Raw genomic sequence first — 24,723 nt, 5'->3', positions numbered from 1 at the left:
CCAGAGCAGACCCCAAAGCAAAAGGCAGCCCCCCACATATAATGACGGTGAAGCAAGAAGAAAGAACAAAACACAGACAGAAAGATAGACTGAGCAAAGATGGGGCCCACGCTAGCTTAGATAGGAAAGGACAGGAAGGCTGCTGTCTGCAATCCGTGAAAAACCCTATGAAAATAAGAGCCAACAAACTGACAGTAAAAAAGGCCCTGAAGACGCTAGGCTTCAAAAAAGCTATGTCAGTACTCAGGAATATTCTGAAGACAGAGCAACAGGCAAAAGGAGATTCAGCTCACCCCAGCAGGGAATGGCAGAATCCAGAAAAGCAAGGAAAACAAAACACTAATGCAAAAAAGGCAAAGCAGAAATCTTAGCTTTAGATGAGCAGGAATCAGACTGGTTTCCTAGAAGTCCACAGAGAAATCACCCGCAGGCCAGAAGGGCGTCGGCAGCCTTATATCCAGTCATCAACTCCACTCAGCCAGTCATCATCATCAGCCCCAGGTGTTTGACAATCAGGCTCACTACCTTTCTTCACCAGAAGAGGGAGTTCCTCGGGCCTCAGTAGTGAAGGGGAAAATGAACTCACAACAGGTTGCACCCCTGTAGGCTTCACTTCTGAGGCCAACCTCCTGGGAGCCTCTCTCGCTTCATAGACCCCCACAATATTGTGACATGTCACATGAGCCCTTTTCCCTAGGACTTATGCGATGGCCTAGTATGTGTAAGAGAGACAGAAGATGCTGCTAGGCCAGGGAAGTGAAGACGCTTCCATGGAGGACGGGACTGGATGCCGGACCAGGGCAACGCAAATCTTCTTGCTCCAGTCTACAGGAAGTGCTTGGGCAAAATTTCAAAGGAAGGTTAACTGAGTGTAATACTGAACTGAGCGTAATCTTGAACCGAGCGTAATATTGAACTGAGCGTAATACTGAACTGAGCTTAATACTGAACTGAGCGTAATACTGAACTGAGTGCAATAGTGAACTGAGCATAATACTGAACTGAGCTTAATAATGAACTGAGCTTAATACTGAACTGAGCTTAATACTAACTAAACAGAGCGTAATACTGAACCGAGTGTAATACTGAACATAATACTGAACTGAGCATATTACTGAATGGAGCATAATTGTAAACTGAGTGTAATCATGAACTGAGCGTAATACTGACATAATACTGCCAAATAATAGTGCTCACATGGCGTCCAACTCTGTTTTCACAGGTCATGACTTGCAAATATAATGGCAAACTGTTGTAGATCCATGTCAAATGGTGATGTAAGAACATAGCCTAATATTGCCATAAAGTGGTTACGTAATAGTACCCAACAGTGAAAAAATATTACCGTAATACAATGCATAAAATGCCATGAGTATTGTGGACCAGGGACAGGTGTAATTGGTTCTCTCATCGGGGCCCAGAAGCTTCAAAGTTTGTCTCTGATCAGGTCAAAAATTGAACTGTGTGGTAGAAGATCCTACACAAGGATGCTCTCACCCCTGTTTGCCCTTGCCAAACTCCCAAGATTTATTGCAACGCTACTCCTAATTTTGCACGGATAAATCTAATAGCATTATTCATATTGTATAAATGCTCAGCAGGGAATTAAGAGACTCAATTGAATTAAAATAAGGATGTAAAAATGAAAAGCCGACCCAACGAGAGGGGCTGCCGCTGTGATTCAGTACTCCGGCTAACTGGGACACCAGTTTTAAAAGGTCATAAATCTTAATGGAGATAATAAGGATATCCCCTGCTGTCTCCACGGCCTGAAACATTGCTCAAGGATTATTTCCCTTCAGGGATTCCAGCCACCGCTGTTTTTGGCATAACAGGATGAGATGGAGCAAATATTCTCTTTTCCATTGATGTTATGTAACAGTATGAATCACGGAGGTCTTCCTTGGCAGAGGCTTCGGAGAGAACACCCCAGTGGGGAATTGCTATCAGTCTCTTTAGTAAATTGCTGCTGCTGTTTAAACATGGGGTGGGGAGAACAGAGCGAGGAGGTGGTCCGCCACACCGAAAATTGCATATATAGTGGAAATGCTGTAGCCAGGGAGGAGGAACATAAATGGTACAAGTGGCCAGCTATAGTCCTAGTGAGCAATGACCAATAAATGCTAATTCTTTTGACATCATGGCTTATCATTTTTTCTACTTTTTACTCCTTTATCACAAATCTTTACCGCGCCACACTCCCTTCATTTACTAATTTTGATTATCGACTCGGTATAGGAAACATTGGGAATGATCTACCTGGTGGGCGTTTTGGGCAGAACCCTAATAACTAAGTCCTCCAGGAGTTTGGGAGGTCTCCTCTTTCTCCGGTTGCCGCCAGAAATTGGCATGTTTAGGTAACGCTCTTGGATGCTATTTAAGTGACAAAACTTTCAGCAACCATTTTTCTATCATGGCTATTGTCACCGCTCTTCATAAAAAATGAGCATGAAGGAACAGGTCAAAATTATCCTAAGTTGAAACTCTAGGTTTTCCCAATATAAAGTACTGCCACCACCTTTATCGCCTGGTATACGAGTCTCTAACCCACTCTTCATAGCCCGAAAGATATCTTTTATAATGTCCCAATGCAACACAGTCTGATCCGGTCTAATGGACATCTATGGTCTTCATCCGGCGCATCCTCTCTGGTCACAAAAGCTGTCCTCCTGCCCTGCAATCGCAATCCTGCATAGGTGCACTTCTGTCTGCCCAGCTCAGGTCAGCGCTAAGTACCATAAAGCGCATGCGCGAGGAGATGACCCAGAAGAAAAGCTTGCGCATGCTGGCAAGCACTCCTCTGTCTCCTCGGAGGACCGCACGCTCCTCTGTCTCCTCGGAGGACCCAACGTTCGTGCAATACACACGCTTCATTGATGGGCATCAGGTAATACCTTAATTTCCCTGTGGGGGCACTGCAAGAGAACTGAACATTTACTATCCAGTTCCCATAAAGATTAAACTAGGTTGTTGATGGGCAACCAGTCATTAGCTAAATTGTATATGGCCTTCTAAAAGTGATTGCCATTTTTCTATGGGTACATTCAACAATACAAGACCCATTCTTAATTTTAAAAAAAAAATCATTGATATTTAATACTAGCTGAAGAGCCCGGCGCTGCCCGGGCATAGTAACTAACTGTGGTTAGTTATATCAAATTATAATTATCCTCCATCCCATAGTCCCGTGCCCATATACCCATCACACATATCCTCCATCCCATAGTCCCGTGCCCATATACCCATCATACATATCCACCATCCCATAGGCCCGTGCCCATATACCCATCACACATCCTCCATCCCATAGTCCCATGCCCATATACCCATCATACATATTCTCCATCCCATAGGCCCATGCCCATATACCCATCATACATATTCTCCATCCCATAGTCCCATGCCCATATACCCATCATACATATTTGCCATCCCATAGTCGAGTGCCCATATACCCATCACACATCCTTCATCTCATAGTCCCATGCCCTTATACCCATCATACATATCCTCCATCCCATAGTCCCGTGCCCATATACCCATCAAATATATCCGCCATCCCATAGTCCCGTGCCCATATACCCATCATACATATCCTCCATCCCATAGTCCAGTGCCCATACACCCATCACACATCTTTCATCTCATAGTCCCATGCCCTTATACCCATCAAACATATCCTCCATCCCATAGTCCAGTGCCCATATACCCATCACACATCCTCCATCCCATAGTCAACCATTATGACATCATGAGCGGCAGGGCTTGATGACATCAACGTCACCATGGCAACCATTGTGACATCATAATGAGGGGCGGGGCTTGATACGCACACACTGCTTCCCCATTATGTAGATAGGGGCATTATGACATCATAATGAGGGGCGGGGCTTGACACGCACACACTTTTTCCCCAGTATGTAGATAGGGGCAAAATTGTTTGGTGAATTGGAACCCTCGGGGTTAAAATTTCGCCTCACAACATAGCTTAGGACTCTCTCGGGGTCCAGACGTGTGACTGTGCCAAATTTTGTGGCTGTAGCTGCGACGGTGCGGACGACAATCCCGGACATACACACACACACACATACATACATACATACATACATACATACACACTTTGAGCTTTATATATTAGATATCAAAAGGTAAAATCAATGAAAAATGAAACATAAGGTAGAAAACAAAAAAAGAATACTGTGGTAACATGATCAAGTATACTAAACACAAATGTAAAATACAATAGTACATGGAAAAACGGGAAATGCATAATAATCAGCTGAAATAGCAAAAAGAGCTGTACAGCTTATAAAGTATGAATGTAAAACAAAAGCAAAAAGGGAACATAAAGTGAAGGAACTAGTCCGCCATATACTGTAGTACACCTCATAGGCAGATATAATATGCGAGGATACCTTCACATGTAAAGAAGATATGTTGAGGCCAATTAAAGTAAGTGCCCATCGGGTCCTGTGTGACAACCATTAACCCCACGTAGGTCTGAACAAGCTCTTATTTTGACTTGTCAGATTACATCTCTTTTACATGTAATGGTATCCTCCCATATTTTATCCACCTTTATATCTAAGTCTACTTTGGCTTTAAGTAGTATTAGAAAAGGATTTCTATTACTTTTGTTGAATATTTGACTGTTCCCATTTAGATATACACTAGGTTATGTTTGGAACTTCTCTTAAAGAAAACCTGTATTTTGCCATAAATATATATATTTTTTTACCTGCTTGAATGCCAATGTTCTAGTGAATCCGTCGATGTTTTTCTTTTTTTCCTGCACAGTTCCTTTCCTGAGATATGGCCCCTTCTTCTCTGCAAACAAATCTAGTCTTTTTAGCTAAGTGGGCGTGGTCCTCATCTCTTCTCTGTGGGCGAATTATAGAGAACCACGCCCAGTGCACTAAAAACACTCAATTTGCATACACAGAAGAGGAGGCCATATCTGAGGAACTGGGAGGTGCTGGAACAAAAGAAAAACAACGTCGGATTCAGGAGACAGTGGCATTTACATCAAGAGAACAAAAACAAATATTTATGGCAAGTGACAGATACCCTTTAAGAAGGTAACAATTGTAACATAATGTATATATCTAATTGAGGATAATCAAATGTGCAACAAAAGCAACATAACTTCAATTCTAATACTACTACAAGCCAAAGTACACTCAGACTTAAAGATGGATATAATACGAAATATGTACGATCACTGGGGGTATGGTTGCTGAGACCCCCACTGATCCCTTAAACTGGAGACTCATAATCCCCAGATTGATAGGAGCAGTAGTGAACATGTAGACAATGAATGGAGTGGTCGATGCACATCATACATCATACACATCATTACTGCTCCAATTAAATGATAAAACCCTACCCTTGGGATCGTGGGTGTCCTGCATTCAGACCCTCAAGGATCATACATTTATCACCTTGTCTGTGGATAGATAATATATGTTGTTTATAGGACAACACTACATATCATATTTTTGTATACAATGCGCAGAGAAGCAATGTTTTCCCCTAAATATTTGGAGCCATAGGTGACATACCAGTTGCTATATATACATTAAATCTTTCTAGAATAAACTGACATGCATGTGTGTACATGATGAATAACACTCATTTTTCTATTATTTGACTCACAGAATAGGGAATTTATTCCCCATTTATTCCCTTCCACAAGACCTATCTCCAACTTTCAGTTGTCTCTAAGCTGGTGGGTTGAGACTACCTACTATGGATACACAGCACACAAAGATATGAGGGATTTCTGTTCTCCTGTTTCTATGTAGCACATATTCAGAAGCAGCAGCAGCATAGAGGACATTTTACAGCAGTACTTAGAAGTATTGCTGGGAATCCAGAACTGGGTGAGATAAAACACTTGCTATGAAGCAGTTTTTAGCAGTGCAACTGTGAATCCAGCATTGTGTTGAGATAAACACTTAAAAGCAGCAATACCAAACTATAGGTGTTTCTCTGCATCTCGCTCTCACACTGCTCCATTATGATCCTCCAATTTTGCACCCACACATCCTCAGGTACTCAAAATACTAAGTCTAATCACTAGAGTTGAGCGAAACGGGTCGAAAAATTTCAAAAGTCGCCGACTTTTGGCAAAGTCGGATTTCATGAAACGAAACCCAACCCTAGGATGAGGTCGGCCACGAGGTCGGCGACTTAAGCGCCAAAGTCGCGTTTCAAAAGTTTGTTTTGCGCTCTTTTTCAGCCAATCAGGATCCACGGACACTGTGGGCAACGTGATGACATAGGCACGGGTCACCACCATCTTTCAGAAGGGCATGCAAGTGATTGGCTTGCTTTGGTGGGCGTCACAGGGGGTATAAAAGGGCGTGCACGCCGACCGCCATGTTACTCATGCTGATCTCAGAATAGGGAGAGCTGCTGCTGATGATGATTTTGTAGGTAGAGCGTTAGGCAGGGAAGAAGACACCAAAAACTGCTTTTGCTGCTAGCGATTTTGCATGTACAACACACCAGTCACTGTGTGTGCAGTGCAAGGGGAGGCTATATTTTGCTGGATCAGCGGTGTTGGTTGTTAGGCTGCCTTCTAAGGCTTCCTGACGGCTGCATTGCTGTTTACCCACTGCTCTGCAAACTGCTTTTTTAAAAGCAATCCCAATTTTTTTTTTTGTCCTGGTGAGGTACTGAGTGTGCATTTTTTCACACCATACAGCGGTGCACACTCCTCACACAGTACCGTGTAACGGCTGTTATCACAGCCACAGTGAAGCTATCTGTGTGTCACTCTGTAAGGATAAGTCGAGGACATGTTCCGTTCTTACAGACCTGCACCTTCTAGTTTTGTCTAGTTTTCAAGCAGTTAAATATATTTGCTGTTTGATCACATTCAAAACTATAGAGAGACAGCGTGTGTCAGTCCGTATACTTAAAAAACACAGAGCTTGACAATTTTACGTACACCGGACAGCCGTGTACGTGCACGCTCCTCTCAGTACCGTGTAACGGCTGTTATCACGGCCACAGTGAAGCTATCTGTGTGTCGCTCTGTAAGGATAAGTCGAGGACTTGTTCCGTTCTTACAGACCTACACTCTAGGGAGATTCCTATTCTGCCCAATTCTATATACACCTTGTAGTTTGTCATACACTAGCCAATTTCTGCCTGTGACATAGCGCTGTGATATTCACTGGGCCTCACACAATCCAAAAGTGTCCAGTGCCCACAAGTGTGTGCAGAAATTCAAAATCTCCGTTATCCTCTAGTGACATTTTTCACACCTGCGACATCGAGCCTGTGACATAGCGCTGTGATATTCAGTGGGCCTCACACAATCCAAAAGTGTCCAGTGTCCACAAGTGTGTGCAGAAATTCAAAATCTCCGTTATCCTCTAGTGACATTTTTCACACCTGCGACATCGAGCCTGTGACATAGCGCTGTGATATTCAGTGGACCTCACACAATCCAAAAGTGTCCAGTATCCACAAGTGTGTGCAGAAATTCAAAATCTCCCCTGTCCTATAGACACCTTGTACCTTTTACATTACTATATAGTTTGTTGGATTTTGTCTACATTTCTACTAAAAATGAGGAAGGCTGGTGGAAGAGGCCGTGAAATTGGGCGGGGGTTGGCAGCTGGTAATGACGGTGTTGGTGGTGGATCTGATGGTAGTGGCAAAAGCAAAATAGGACCGAATGCAGGAGGTGTTGAGCCTGCGTCATCGTCTGGCTCCACAAGGCCTCGAAGGCTTAGTTTTCTAGGAGTTGGCAAACCGCTTTTAAAGCCAGAGCTTCAGGAAAAAGTTTTGTCTGACTCACCCTCCTGCTCTATCACCTCCTCTTCTGAAGTTGTAAAAAATAAAAGCACTGAGTCGTCATTGGAGGCTCATGTTCATGAACCACACCTTTCCTTGTGTCCTTCACCCCAACCAAGATTGAAGGATGACGCAGGCCATACTACTGATTACTCCATGGAGCTGTTTTCACATACCATGCCTGGATTATCAAGTGAAATGGTGAATTACCCAGGCCAAGATGAATCTGACATGGAGTGCACTGATGCACAGCCACTGATAGATGATTCTGCTGGTACATTCACTCAGAGCACTACATTGTCCTCGCAGTGTACAGAGCCAGATTCTGACCCTGATGAGACTCAGGTGCCCCTTCCCGCACACTATACCACCACACACGGTGACACAGAGGAAGGTGCACATGACATTGAAGAGGAGGTGATGGATGACCCAGTTGTTGACCCAGATTGGCATCCATTGGGGGAAGAGGGTGCTGCTTCCAATAGCTCAGATGAGGAGGAAGAGCATCCACAGCAGATATCGACATCGCGACAGCTGTTATCTGGCAGGCGCGGAGCACTCCAAAGACAGGTTCCAAAAATCAAAAGAGTTGCTGGACAGCTTGTCCAGAGGGTCAAAATATCACAGCGTGCTAGGCCGCAAAATGTCTGCCAAAGTAGGAAGAGTGCAGTGTGGCACTTTTTTAAACAAAATCCTCATGATCAGGCCAAGGTTATCTGTAAGAAGTGCGCAAAGACCTTTAGCCGAGGGAAAAATCTGAAAAATTTGAATACCAGTTGCATGCTTAGACATTTAACCAGCATGCACTTGCAAGCGTGGACACAACACCAAACCTCAAGTACCACATGTGCAACTGATCACAAAGAAGGTAGTCAGCAACGCTACATTGTTACCCCCACTGTAAGCCCACCGGTTAGCACAGCAGCAAATGTTGAGGTGTCGTTGCAAGGCCACAGCAGTCAGGGAATCCCACTGTTATATCAACGAAAGACTGAATCTAGGCCATCAGAAAGAACACCAACTCCATCACCATCATCAACCCTCTCTCAGTCCGCCCTGTCCACAGCTACTTCCACCATATGCAGCTCTCAAGTCCAGCTCACCCTCCCAGACACTATGAGTAGTACTCAGTCTCTCATCCGCGTACACTGGGTTTGAACGCCCACATTGCCAAACTAATCTCGTTAAAGATGATGCCCTATCGGTTGGTGGAAAGCGCAGCTTTCTGCGAACTCATGGCCTATGCAGTACCACGCTATGACCTACCCAGTCGCCACTTCTTCTCTCGCAAAGCCATCCCAGCCCTCCACCATCATGTGAAAGACCGCATTGTCCATGCACTCAAGCAGTCAGTGAGTGGAAAGGTGCACCTCACAACTGATGCATGGTCCAGTCGGCATGGCCAGGGCCGTTGCGTGTCCATCACTGCGCACTGGGTTAATGTGGTGAACGCAGGGTCCACAGGGGACAGCGGTGGTGGGACAGTGCTGCCTAGCCCACGGTATAGGAAACAGTTGGCTGTAGGCGTTCGACCCTTCTCCTCCTCCTCCTCCAGAAGCGAAAGCTCGTCCACAGAGCGCAGTCGTACGAGCACTCTATCTGCAGCTGCCACTGTTGCACACGAGGTGTCCCCGTATCGAGCAGCTAGTGGAAAGCGTCAGCAGGCTGTGTGGCAGATGATGTGTTTGGGTGACAGACACACCGCCGAGGTGCTGGCCGAGTACTTTCAGCGACAAACTGAGTCATGGCTGGGCAGTGTACATCTTGAGGCAGGCAAGGTAGTTAGTGATAACGGCCGTAATTTTGTGGCAGCCATAGCCCTTTCAAAACTCAGCCACATACCTTGCTTGGCTTACACCTTGAACCTGGTGGTGCAGTGCTTCCTCAATAATTATCCGCCGGTCGCCTGTACACTCCATTCGTATGCAGAAGCTGCAGCAATTGCTCCACCTTCCCAACCACCGCCTCATTATCGACATTGCAACAAGGAGGAACTCCACCCTGCACATGGTTGAGCGGCTGTGCGAGCAGAGGCAGGCCATGATGCATTTGTGGGAGGATACACGGCCAGGCACTTTGAGAGCAGACATGGAGTTGACAGGTGTGCAGTGGTCGAAGCTGAAAGACCTCTGTAAAGTCCTTCAGTGTTTTGAGGAATGCACACGGCTGGTAAGCCCAGACGACGCCATCCTAAGCATGAACATCCCACTTATGCGTCTGCTCATGCAAACTTTGACGCACCTTAAGGAGCAGGCGTCTGCAGCCAATGTTGACGAGGAGGAAGAGGTGGAGGGAATCCTTGATGACATTCAGCCATTGTCTGCTCAGGGACCTCTCCTGGACGAGGTGGAGGAAGAAGAGGAAGAGGAGGATGATGGTGGGGATGATTACTTAGGGGAGGAGGATGCCTCTCGTGGGGCAAGTAAAAATGTTGGCGTGGCAAGGTCTGGTACAGGGTTTGTGCGTGACTGGAGGGATGTGGATTTGCCAGAAAGTGCTCCTCCACCCAGCACTCGCAGTGCATCATTGACACCGGGAACATTGGCCCACATGTCAGATTATGCCTTGCAGATCCTAAAAAGGGACCCACGCATTGCCAAAATGATGAACGATGACGACTACTGGTTGGCCAGCATCCTGGATCCACGCTATAAAGGCAAATTACAAAACATCATGCCACAGGAGAACCTTGACCTAATATTGGCTACTAAACAAGCAACTCTGGTTAACCGGTTGGTTGAGGCATTCCCAGCACACAGCAGCGGTGATGGTTCTCACACGAGCCGTACGGGCCGGGAGCAGCTTGGCAGAGGTGTTCGTAGTGCACACAGCAGAAGTGGCGTTGGAGACAGGGGTTTCATGACAATGTTGTGGACTGATTTTTCACGGACCACTCACACAACTGGTAATACTGCATCGATGGAAAGTGACAGGAGACAGCAGTTGTCATTTTTGGTTAACAACTACTTTTCCTCCCATATCGATGTTCTCCCACACAGGTCATTCCCCTTTGACTATTGGGCCGCTAAACTGGACACCTGGCCTGAATTGGCACAATATGCCTTACAGGAGCTCGCTTGCCCAGCTGCAAGTGTGCTATCGGAAAGAGTCTTCAGTGCAGCTGGATCAATCCTGACAGAAAAAAGGACCCGTCTATCAACCCAAAATGTGGATGATCTAACCTTCATTAAAATGAACCATGCATGGGTTTCCAAGGATTTTGTCCCACCTTCCCTTGATGACACATAGGTTGCCAGAAAAATGGCTTGCTTTGGTCCTCCTCCTATTCCGCGAACTTGACCTATTTCGCCTTTTGCAGCAGCTGAATGACCCACATCTACATCTGCCACTTTGTAAACCTCCCTAAGTGGGCGGCCCCCCCCATGGCCGGGGTCACCACCTAGCGCACAAAACCGTGCTAGTGCCGTTGCCCTGGACAGGTGGGTAGGCCGACTCTTGGGCACGGGCACTGGCATAGGGTCCCTCATAGTGCAATCAAGTGTCTCTGACAGTGGTGGTGCACACCCGCCGTCAGACACACCGCCGTACTATGAGGGGCCCAGTGCCAGTACCGACGCCCACGAGTGTGCCCCCCTTGCTTGGGCAGGGCCCCAGCATTTGCAATGTTTACCTCTCCCTGCTCCTCCGCTGTGTAGTCTGGGCTGTCAAATCCTTCACTGGAACTGCCACTACAAATTGATTGAACTGAAAGATGATGGTTAAGATGTAGCTATGCCCTGTCCTGCTGGCCGGGCTCTAGCTCCAGATGATCAGTGGCTTCCATTTCTTATGGACGTCGACTCACAATTACATGCAGTGGTGGTTTATCATCAGCTATCACAGTTTTCCTACTCACAAACGTGTGACATTTCGGCGCACATTTCAAAATGTGCCCTCTCATGCCAATCAAATAGATTCGCCTACGGCCTGTGGCTTCTGTCTTTTGCACTCCAAAGTTACGTGACAGATCATGATAGCCAGTGAGCACCATGTTTACATCGCTCCCTGTGATAAAAATTGGATTGAGATGAGTAACAGTGATGGAATCAACGGAAGTGCGATACAGCAAGACTTTATTCACAAAAAAATGTTTTCACTGTCTCAACACACAAATTAATTGAGGGTCAGCATCGCCTATGAGAATTGTGACGGACGTTTTTCCCGTGAATAATAATTCCTAGATTTCTGCAATCAATAGCCTTTATGTCACTAATTGTATGCATCTCATTTCCTATTGCGGAGAGGCTGGACTGTATTACTGAGACAGAAATATATATGAAGATTTAAAAATAACACCAAAAGTATATAGTTGTGTACGTCTCAAATGCATTTCCTTTTTTCCACTTTTTAGATTGCTGTGTAATCCATACTGGGAACACGGAGATTTTACATGTTTAAACTATGCAATATATACCTGCTATCCAGTGCACGTGGCTCAGTGGTTAGCGCTTGCAGCGCTGGAGTCCTGGGTTCGAATCCCACCAAGGACACCATCTGCAAGGAGTTTGTATGTTCTCCCCGTGTTTGCGTGGGTTTCCTCCGGGCACTCTGGTTTCCTCCCACACTCCAAAGACATACTGATAGGGAATTTAGATTGTGAGCCCCATCGGGGACAGTGATGAAAATGTGTGCAAACTGTAAAGCGCTGCGGAATATGTTAGCGCTATATAAAAATAAAGATTATTATTATTATAAAGTACCTTTTCTCAACTTTGTACAATCTGGTCAAATCCATACTGGGCCTGAGAACATCTGAGTCTGCCTCCTGATCTATAGACATATATTTTTAATGTGTAAACTAGGCTACATATATACGTGTTATCCGGTGAAACTGTACCCTTTATCAACTTTCTACAATGTTGTTGAATCCATACTGGGCCTGAGAACAGCTGCCGAGCTGTTAAGCAAGCTACAGCACCTGTGGTTTGGACACGTAATTTTTTCAGGAATGACGGTTAGGCCTAACTCCGGAATTGCGGTTGACCTGAACTTACTGGGAAATCATCGTTCGCGGGGAATAATCTGAATCCCAGATCCCCATCACTAACGGAGTGCAGCAGGTTATCTGCACCTGTAAGCGACAAAAGCTGGTCCTTTCAGTGTAGCGTGCATGCAGCCCCGGACATGTACTGGAATGCTAGACCTGTTATTGCTCGATCTCACGTGCCACAGCCTCGCGTATCCCTCTATTAAGCTTGATGCGTACCGTGGGGCCATGCCAGAGTCTCGGTCGTTAACGGAATAAAGCTGAGAAATCGCTAGCACAACTACAAACGGACATACCACACCACACACAGAATCGACAAAGCTTGCAATCTGTCCATCTTTTCTGTAGCTTGTATGGTAGTGGTTTCCTGGGTGCAGTCCAATTAAGCCACAGGCTCCACTCCTGGTGGTGCCCTTTTGGACATTCCTTTAAGGTTCAGCTTTGCAATCATACTGCCCCCGGAAACCAAAAACTTTGCCTTCAGGGACGCTGTTTGAAGGTTCGTGGGAATAACGCCGCTCGATCAGCAGTCGGCATATGGGTCGCCCTCCCAGGGCTGTGGGGTACTCGGTACCGGGCCGGTGTCAGTGGGATGTGTCACAGCAGCGGTGACCCGGACGGTGGCCCTGGGCGCCCATGTAAATGGCGTGGTATAATGGTAAAGAGTTTATATAGATAGTTTGACGCCACCTGTGGTGTTCGGCAACATAGATGTTAGGCCGACGCTGCATGCAGATCCTCTGGGACTGATGGTGCTGTGCAGCAAAGATGATGAAGCTCCCCACAGGTGGAGCTGGAGTCCCACGGAAGTGTAGATGTAGTGATGGGGGAAAGGCACAGGCGGTGTAGGTGCTGGTACCCAGATGTAGCGGTGCTGGAATAACTGTAGGACACCAGAGCGTGCAGTTCCAAAGCTTTACTCACAGTCTGCAGGTTACACAGATGCCTGCCTCCGTGCTGTGTCCTCCGGGTCAGGACCTCTGCCAACCTCCAGGACCAGAATGGAAAGCTCCCTTCCAACACTCCGCCAACATGTACCTTCCTGAACGTCTCCTTTCTAGCGCTTGTGGGGGAAGCACTCACAGGACCGTGGTTCACTGAAACGCCTCCTGTCTAACAGATGTTCCTCAGACTTTACTTGTATGGCAGACAGCTGTAGCCTTTTCCTTCTGCCTCGCACACGTCGATGTTGGGGCCTCCGAGCCTTAGTTGGGTACAGAGCATTTATAGCTGCTACTTCTCCTGGTTTCTGCTGCAGGAACGTCAGTATCCCTACAAACTCGGAGACCGGAATCCGGACCATGCGCTCCAGCTACGAGTGAGCCTTAACTCTGCTCATCCTCCAGCTCCCCTTCTCACGTCCACACACTTCCCCTTCCCTGCACAGAGTGCCCTAACTTACCTCCTCCCGACCACAGAGAGCAGTTCCTCAGCAGTCAGGTTCAGAGGTCTCCCTGCTGGCCTGGAGTGGGAAATGTGTTGTGTGTTGGTTTCACTGCTAGAGAGATCCTTCGTTGCTCCCAAGCTTGACAACACACTCCCTAGGAGGAAGGCAATGCCACAGTGGCGACCGTACTCTTGGGGACACCACAAGTGCACTGAGGCCCAGCCACTGCTGGATGATGCTGCTGACCCAGACCACAACATTCCCCTCGCACTCTACACAGACAGAATCTGACCCAGAGGAAACTCAGGTTCCCCTTCCCGCATACTATACCACCTTACACTGTGACAAAGAGGAAGGTGCAGATGAAAGTGCAGGTTCCTTGAGCAGGTGGGGGGGCATACTCATGGGTGATGGCACTGGCACAGGGCACCGCATAGTACGTAAAAGTGTCTCTGCTGGTGGGAGGGCCTAAACAGCCAAGTGCAGTGAGATGGAAGATGGGGACGACAAGGAGTTCAGAGTAGTGCAGGGATTCCCTAGCAAGGAGACTTATTTAATTGTTTTAAAGGTTGGGAGCAATTTTTGGGGAGCACTATACTCTGGTGAATGATATATGGGGCCCACCATACACTGGAGCATTCCAAAGGTGGACATCAGACACTGGAGCAGCATTTACAGGGCCCATTATACACTAGAGCAGTAGAAATGGGGCCCATTATATATGGAGCATTATTTGGGCCCATAAGACAGTGGAGCTTCATCCATTGGGACCAAAATATATGGTAGCATTATGTGGAGCTCATCATATACTGTATCGAACATTATATGGGACCAATGATTCTGTATGGAGAAATAGATGGACCTCATTACTCTGTATAGCGCACTAAGCGCTGGCCATAATACTGTATGGAGTTATATACTGTCCGTTTTTGGAGGTATTGGAGAATTTAAAATGGATATCAGTCATGAGATGTAAGAAGTGAAGTATTTTTCATTGTACTATACCGCTATTTCTCTGCCGTATCGGAGCATGATGAGTTGTGGTATGTGTTAAAGGGGCGCTCTTTGGCCCTGGGCCCACGAAAACCTGGAGCCAGCCCTACCCCCCCCACAACTTTAGCCAAATAACCCCCATTTTTCAGTGCGTAACTTGTATTATGAAGTTAATTAAGGTTGACAAGCTTCAGTAACAAGAATTTATGCTTTTGGCAATCAAATGGGCACTGTGGGTGTGTTTCCTGTCCTCCTCTCACTGCCGACTTTAATTCTCCATTGACTTACATTGGGTTTCGTGTTTCGGGACGACCCCGACTTTTCCCTATAGTCGACCGATTTTGCTCGACCCGACTTTTGGAAAAGTTGGGTTTCATGAAACGAAACTCGACCCTAAAAACCAAAAGTCGCTCAACACTACTAATCACCAAAAAGGAGAGCCAAGTTGTAGAAAAAGGAGGATGCTTATGAGCCAAATTATTCCCAAGCTAGACCCCCCAGAAGGGACAAACACACAGGTATAAGTAAAAAACACATTGATGCAGTCTTAAAGGGGAGGAATATGCTGACCTTGTGGATTTCAATAGGTGGCTGCAATTGGATCTCTCAGTGAGCTGGTAATTTGTCATTTTTTGAGAAACAAGGTTTTTCACAGTTTTTCAGAGTAAATTATAAATTCAGGAGGCAAAGAGAAAGGTATGAAGTAGCTCATAAATGGAGATAGAACCATACTTTTCTGACAAGTGTCATGCAGTGGTGTCCACACTGTGCAGTGATGAGGCAGTGACCTAGGAAAAGTTCAAAGCAAAACGTGTTTAAGGTCCAAACTCATAGAATATAAACAGCCAACTGTATCCTCCAGATCACCAGATCACAGCCAGGAAATAACTGCACCACAGTGTATGCTGAGGGGTGCCAGGCCTTTTGGCTCCACTTGGCTATGTTGCTTCACGCCAGTGGAGCTCTGCAGAGCCTTCTGCTCTGCACACTTGCAAAACCAAACAGACACACCCAACCCTCTGCTTCAGGGTTCTCACAAGGAACCTGTGGCCGTAGGCCACCTTTAAAACACGGCCGGGAAGGAAACGAACTGCCCCACTACCATCCTGTAGTGTCGAAAATAAAAGCCCAGCAGGTTTTCTTATATCTGCCTTGGACAAATAGCTTGCCCAAGACTATGGGCTCCGTCACATATAACGACTCACCAGCGATCCTGACAACGATATCAACGTGTCAGGATCGCTGGTGAGTCACTACATGATCACTGGTGAACTGTCAAACAGACAGCTTCACCAGCAATCAGCACAGCGACACCAAGCGCGGAAAAGATATGCTACGAGGAATCCTGGTATGATTCTTTTTGCAAAAATAGCTCTAAGTGGAGACCCCCTTTAAATATTTTTATCATATATGCTTCTGCTTTATTTATGACTCGTACCATAAAAAACCCTTTTCCATCCATGAACTCAAATGTTCTGTAAACACACAGTAAATACTTCAGATACAATGACCAAAAAAAGAAGTACAATCTCCCCGAAAATTCGTAAAGGAAATGAGTAATGCAAGTTCTGAATTCATTTCGGCCAGGAAGCATGGGTCCTCCTTACGCTCCACAGTCATGCTCTATGGTTTGAGCCAATGCTGCTTCTTATTTTTAATAATTATTTTTATTTTCTTGGCCGGCAAAATCCTGATGACAAATGCTTCATATCCTCCAAGTTCCCGGTGTCTAGAAATCCAGGGTACAAAGTAACAAGGAGCTTGGGCTTCCTCCAAGAAGTGTAACAATGCATGAAGTATCTCCTGTTTTGGTCAGAGGGTATGTGTTGCTACCAGACAGGCACCTAATACATACCGGGAGCGACTTGTACCCAGGCCAAGAGTCATCCAGTGTTTATGTCACGTGACTGAATGGCTGATTTTTGTACAGTAAGAGCAAATGAGGATATAACAGCTTTTCTTCAGCTTTCAGGAAAGAGCTGTACAAGATAAACTAGTCTATACTCTCTGTGAGCATACGCAAAATTGGAAGGCTACCGGATGGTGTTTGAGGCTTGCTTAGGTGGATTGGGTAGAGTATTTAGATACAGGGATAAAGAAATGCATTAACCCTGTTACATAAGTGAAGGGAAGGCTTTTTCTACCCATGTTCTTTTGTGAATGCTGAAATTAGGCTTCTCCTCACTAAAGTGCACAAGGGTGGTATCTATCTCAAACCTTGTTTTATTTCTGTAGTGCTCGAGAACTGTGCTGCTTAAAGTGTTAAGTGCCACAAAAAGTGCACTGGAATATGGTTAATTGTAGTCTTCTCCAACAGGAGAAAGGTCCCCTATAAATCTGTCTCAATCCTTCGAGCCAGAAGGCCACAACAAAGATCAGGGAATAGTGGTCTTCCCTAGCCGAAGCCAAGGGAGACCCAGCTTTGCTCTCTGTGCCTGTCTGAGTTCCCAACCAAGCAAAACTATTAATCATCTAAGTAGGTCAGCTCCCCTAGAGAGACAGAGGAGAGCCAGGGGTTTTCAGGGGGTAGTGGAACCTGATAGCCACACAGTCACCCCTTAGAACGATTGGAAGAGAACCCATACATGAATCACATATTGATAAGTCATAGTTACAAAGAGACATCTGCAACAGGTGACATATAAGTGAAAAACTATTATATAAATATTGAAGGTTTTCTAGTGTAATACTAGACAGACCTTCGATTGGGAATTCAAAATGTCTTCATCCTAGCCGAAAGACCTGAAAAGGGTGTGTGCTCAAGCAGAATAAAAAGTTAACGTGCAGTGTAAATGTGCCAAAACTCAAGTGGGTTTCCTAGGCTAGTTTGGACACCACAGAGTTACCACTCTCGGTAAACTTCACACCTTGGGTTCACAAACTTACCTGATCTAATGACCTTGATCCAAGAGGGCCAGTATCCCCACCAAATGACTATAAAAGCCACCTGGCACACTACCCTGTGTGTATGATGTACCGATCTACTAGGTTGGCCCAGGCCAAAGTCGCCTTTTTGAACGATACTACACTTGGTCTTAGCCAAAAGGCCAAGAAGCGATCTTTCTCAAACCCTGTATGCGATAATTATTGTCTCCTTACCATTTCTTAACCCTCTAATGAAAATCTCCTGCAAGGAACAATGACAACCTGTCACCTATCGAAAAAGCTTAGGGAGACAATTTTGTATCTACACATCCTCTGGTGCTCAAAGTACTAAGTCTAGTATTTTCAAAAGGGAAAGCCAAGTTGTGAAGAGAAGGATCGCACTTATTAGCCACACATTCCCCAACTAGACCCTCATATGGGACAAACAAACAGGTGCAAGTTAAAAACACAGAGGAGCAGCGGTCAGCAAATAACAGAAGCACGGAATAGTTAAAGGGGTGGAATATGCTGACCTTGTACTTGTCCACCTATATCATTACGTTAGGGAAGACCGTGCTGAATGTGAAACTGGCAGCTTCATATTGTGTTAATGGGATGAATGAATAGGCTTCCAAGCAGCACAGAGCATTTTAGTAGATGATGGGCCGACCTGACCTTTTAGGGACAGTGAACTGCATCTGCTCATGCTTGTGGGGGTGCGAACTGCTGGATGTAACAGTGGCAGTATCATTAGAGGAACTAAAATGTTGCCCAGCAGCACAGAGTATTTTAGAGCAATATTATGTTGTGAAGAGAGAAAAGGAGTAAGGTCTCCTTCTAAAGCGCAGGAGATGATAAACCTGTCCACATGCAATTACGATAGCGAGGACTGAATTTACCCAGCATCCTTCACCATGTCCTTAAAATGCATCCATAGCCAAGGACCGGATGACTGACATATGAAATGGATATTTAACTCCTTGTACTCCCAGGCAAAGTGTGAATCAAAGCAAATATTCCGGACAGCTGTAGGGTTATCATGAAACCCTATATGAACACAAATAATGAGGCCAGCACCAGAAAAAACTCAAATGATCTCTAGGGTTACCGGCCATTTGGTGTGACGAAGAATGCTGACCACTATCTTCCCGTAACCTCTGCTCTTGGAAAATCTGTCAGGTTATATTTGGTCAGCTCGCCCCCTTACCTCACTCAGCATTCATAGGTCATATTAGCTCCATGCACAGGCAGGACGGCCCGGACGACTTCCATTACACAGCACTTCCACACATAACTTACCCATCTAATTTAGAAGTGGGCATCGGCCGGTAATCTAAGACCCTTCTATTTCTAGATAACACCTTAGCATTGTAAATGATTGATGCCATATGCATAAAAATAGTGCCCATGAGAACAGCGCAGCCGGATCATGGGATTTCTTCTACTGGGAAGGTTGAGCTTGTTCTCAAAACCAACATTTGAGAAGAGACATCAGGGAGATCCTACAAAGCGAGATGTGCTTTATCTTAGGCTTACCCATTTACATAGGACTTGGCCTCAACCTGTCACCTATCAAGGATCACAAACCTCTACTTGCAACATCTAATTGACCCACACAGAAGTATCGGTACCTTAAAGGGGCTGTCCAGTCACAATATATTGATGAAATATCTGTACAATATGGGACATTATTATATGTGGAGGACTCAGGGGCCATTGTTATATGAGGAGGACTGAGGGGAGATAATATCAGTCTTGGTCTCTGTATAGTGATTTTGTTTTTTCAATAACAGCATGGTCACCGGCTGAAGTTCCCCCTTACCCATTATAATTAAGGTGCACCACTTGTAGCTAGAAACATAGTAATCTAACCTAGGGCCACCCTCAGATATGTTTTGTCCCCCTTCCTCTATTCTGGACCCCTACCTACACTTCTGGATACTAGAGCTTGACTTGAACACAGCAAAGAATCCCTTATTAGTCAGGTGGACTAATCAAACGTAGCCAGTTGGTACCAAAGTTTGACTTGGCAGTTGGCACAATAAGACAATCCTTTAGGGTTCTGGTGGGCCCGTCCAAATATTTTCAGAATTTGACTTGACAACATTATAGGATGGCTAGACCAATCATTCCAGACAGTTGATACCAAAATTAGATTTGGCACCAACCCATTATCTTCTACCCAAGTTTCTCCTGCTAGACTCCCACGATTAAGACATGCCTTATTAAAATAATGTAGTAATCAATGCTCAGATAATCTTTATGGTTTTGGATATCCATAAAAATCTATTGACTGCAGTCAAGGCTTAGCCCACTTCTCGTTATGGTTTTTCTTTTGGTCTGTTTTTCCACAAGCTTTTTACGAAGCACTCCTACTGACTGTTCAACACAATGGTTTTTCATGAGGTCATCATATGTTTATAAAAAAAAATGGAAGGACAGCCTTAAAAAAAGCAAGCAAGAAAAAAATGTTCAGCTGCTTTCAATTGCCAGACAGACTCACGAGATTGTCCCCACAAGGCCAATAATTGGCTTAATTGTCCTTGGCCGTTAAAGCACTTGACTTTCCATATCTCCATGAATGCAATACCCTGGAAGCAACGGTTCACTGGACAATGGTGTCCTCTCCAATCTGTCGGTCTCCTTCCTCTTTCAGCCAAATAAATAACTCAACAGACAAAGTGCTTTTTGTCACTGACGGTTGTCTACGTGCCTTGACCATGAAGGAGCCATTCCTCAGTGACCGGTAATTGATATCAGTCCCCAATGTTTGGAGCAAGTCTTCATTTAGAGCAACACAACTGTCACATGAAAGACCAAGTCTTCTAGATGAAGAGAATCAAAGACAGATGGCCGACCATGATAATGAGGCTTTGTTATTAATAGATGGCAACACTACAAGTACTATGCAGTGCAATGACTGGGAACCTGAGGTTTCCAGCTAAGGCTGAACATCAAGTATGGTGAGGAATGAAATCCCGGAGACATAATTTCAGAGGACCAAAGATATCAGTGGAGCTTTGGTTCTGGTGCCTATGAATTCCAGTAGCTTTAAAAGATGTTATTGTCAAATCCTGAGACTAAAGTTGATGTCCACATTAGGTGATGATAATTCTCACGAATAACCAATTATAAGCCAAGAAATTTGTTATTTTCTTGTTTTAAGAAAGCCAAAGGAAACATAGATAAAACTGTAAATTCTGAATAAAATGGGGGGGGGGGAATTTTTGTATAAAAATGACTGATACTGCTAATGAAACACTAGTTCACATGTAGTCATGGGGAAATTCTCAAACATCTCAGATTCTGAGGCGATAAACTTAAATTGCACAGGCGAGATCTTACTCATCATTTGTTCTCCAATATGTTCATTAAATATCAACAGCTCACCAGTAAGGCAATATTATAATTTGCTGTATTTTATCTAATATATAAAGCTCAATGTATGTATGTATGTGTGTGTGTGTGTATGTATGTATGTATGTGTGTATGTATGTATGTGTGTGTGTATGTATGTGTGTGTATGTATGTATGTATGTATGTAGGTATGTCCAGGATTGGCATCCACACCGTCGCAGCTACAGCCACAAAATTTGGCACAGTCACACGTCTGGACCCCGAGAGCGACATAGGCTATGTTGTGAGGCGAAATTTTAACCCCGCGCGTTCCAATTCACCAAACAATTTTGCTCCTATCTACATAATGGGGAAAAAGTGAAAGGAAAAGTGTTGGAGGCAAATTGACAGCTGCCAGATGTGAACAAGGGGGACTTAAAGAATGAGAGCGATGGCGCCAAAGAGTATATACCGTACAGTTGCTAAGGTGGGGCCCTGACATGGGATACTCACCACACACGGGGATATGAACACACACACAAAATGCGCCACACACTACCACGTGCTTCAACACATATACCGCCCTCAGCACATATTTCACCACACATACACCAACCTCGCCACATAAAAGACGAAACACAAAAGTCGCCACTCAAAACTCCCCACGCTGTCCCAGAGCTGTTTAAAAGATGAAAAATGAGCTGTGATTGGTCGCTATCAGCAACAGTTTTCTTTGTAGACAGTTGTGGTAACTGAGGCCTATTATTCTTATCATTTCTATGGTGTTATCATCCTTCTGTAAAGCTGGAAATAACACAATTTATTACCGTGCCAACACAGACCACCCTCTGACACAGACTGCAGGGGGAGCCCAGTATCACACAGGATAAGATTAGATACACGGCTCAGCAGTCAGTATCACACAAGAGAGGATTAGATACACAGCTCAGCAGTCAGTATCACACAGGATAGGATTAGATACGCAGCTCAGCACACAGTATCACACAGGATAGGATTAGATATACAGCTCAGCAGTCAGTATCACACAGGATAGGATTAGATACACAGCTCAGCAGTCAGCATCACACAGGAGAGGATTAGACACACGGCTCAGCAGTCAGTATCACACAGGATAGGATTAGATACGCAGCTCAGCAGTCAGTATCACACAGGATAGGAATAGATACACGGCTCAGCAGTCAGTATCACTCAGAATAGTATTAGATACACTGCTCAGCAGTCTGTATCACACAGAATAGTATTAGATACACGGCTCAGCAGTCAGTATCACACAGGATAGGATTAGATACGCAGCTCAGCACACAGTATCACACAGGATAGTATTAGATACACGGCTCTGCAGTCAGTATCACACAGAATAGGATTAGATAAACATCTCTGCAGTCAGTATCACACAGGATAGGATTAGATGCACGGTTTTTATGTGCAATATAATCATTATAATTTGTTAGAACTAACCACAGTTGGTTACTATGCCCAGGCAACGCCGGGCTCTTCAGCTAGTTTGCTATAAAATCATCAGCTGATAATAGTTATTTAACAAGTCCAAGAATTTTAAACTACAATTGTCTAATGTTTTCTTTTTATAAATTTTTGAGCCAAATAAAGTAAGTACAATGGAACGCTGAAAAGCTAATAAATGGAGTTGACCTAATTTATTCTGGTGGAAATTAATTGTTTTTTAATTCTACAAGATTCTATATTCTCCAGAATGCATATTTTTTTGTAAATCACCCCGTGTCAATTTAGGAAAATGGCGGTCAGCTGCGGATAGCTGCTACAGTGCTGAACCGTAAAGGGCCACCATGGCTTGCTTTCCCTTGTCCGATCTTCAGTGCTTCTTCTTACTGCCATGCGCTGAAATCGTTTGAATCTTGACATTAGGCTTGGACTTCCATCTACGCAATTGCGCATTGAAAAGTTGGGGCGACACGGATATGATGTGTGCTGCAACCTTATGACTTGCACTATAGGCTGGGACTTCCGGCCAAGCTAGAAGATGCGCAGGGTCTCAGCACACAGCGGCGTTAAGAAGAAGCACAAGCATCATAAGGGAGCAGTGGAGGCGGCCACTTTTCTACAACTTACGTTAATTTTTCCCTGTAATCTTGCATTACCACAGAGAACAATAAGGTGCATATAATTTGCGGAGAATACATTTGCTGTAAATTGAATTTCCTACAATTTACACATTTTGGTCAATTTCAAAATCTTGTTAGTTCCGCTCATCTCTACTTTTAAACATTTGGGAGGTTCTAGATCAACAGGGCTATCCAGTATAGAAAATTCAATTTTCATACACCTTAAAGTGGTTGTCCTCTACTTGGGCAACCTCTTCTTGATCAAAATATATGGCCCCCATAAAATAATAAAAGCCATACTCGCCTCCTGTGCCGGCGCCGTTCCTGCTGTTTTGGCACTCTCGGACCCTGGGCTCCCATCCGGTTGTTGTGACATGTGACGCCAGTGCCCAATCAGAACCTTCGGACAAAAAGAACATGAAGAGGAAGTCCGGGTTGCAGCTGAGCTTGAACTACCTCTTCCTGCTCAACTCAACGGTAGGCGGGACAGTAACTCCAGCACTGATTGGGTGCCAGAGTCATGTGTCACTGCACCGCACAGGAGCACCGGGGAGGGCAAGTGTCGACATCGCGGTAACGGTGCCAGCATGGGAGTTGAGTACAGGCTTTAATATTTTATCGGGGCCAAGAATGGAGAATGACAAGAAGTTGTAGTAGTTGACAACTTCTTTAATTGTTAATTTTAAGTTAATGTTTGGGATTCTCATCACTTGGCCAAAGTGGAGAACATTTACAAAGAGCTTCTCTTTTTCTGGAGGACCTACCCAGTCCTGGATTACACACATAACACTGGTCAACAGCATTTTTGGTGCCAAAGATATTTCATCGAATTTAGGGTATTTTTGGGGTGCTGATTCTGAATATGTCATCAGTTTTGCCAGATTGGCTCAAGTTTTTGAGATTTTTGGTATCTTATTTATAGCACTTGTTGGTAAATGCGACGCATCATCTCATTAATTTCTTTGGATTAGTACTTGAACTGAGCAGTTCTCAATATAGTTTTGTGTTAATTAGTGTTCTAAAAGTTTGTTCATAGCTTGATTTTTGCACTAACTTTATGTTGTTGTCTGTTTTCCAGTGAAAAGCATGAACTCATCAAGAAGAAGTTGTCTTAACGATCCAGACTCATTCTGTTACATTTGTGGTGAATACACACTGCCAAAACATAGAAGAAACATAACAGACTTCGTAAAAAAAGTGTATTTTGCCTATTTTGGGGTTATGCTTGGGGACCAAGACAAGTT

The sequence above is a fragment of the Dendrobates tinctorius genome, unplaced genomic scaffold, assembly GCF_039654945.1.
Source record: "Dendrobates tinctorius isolate UK_male_01 unplaced genomic scaffold, ASM3965494v1 ptg000116l, whole genome shotgun sequence".
Lineage (NCBI taxonomy): Eukaryota > Metazoa > Chordata > Amphibia > Anura > Dendrobatidae > Dendrobates > Dendrobates tinctorius.
Note: the sequence above shows the minus strand (reverse complement) of the source record.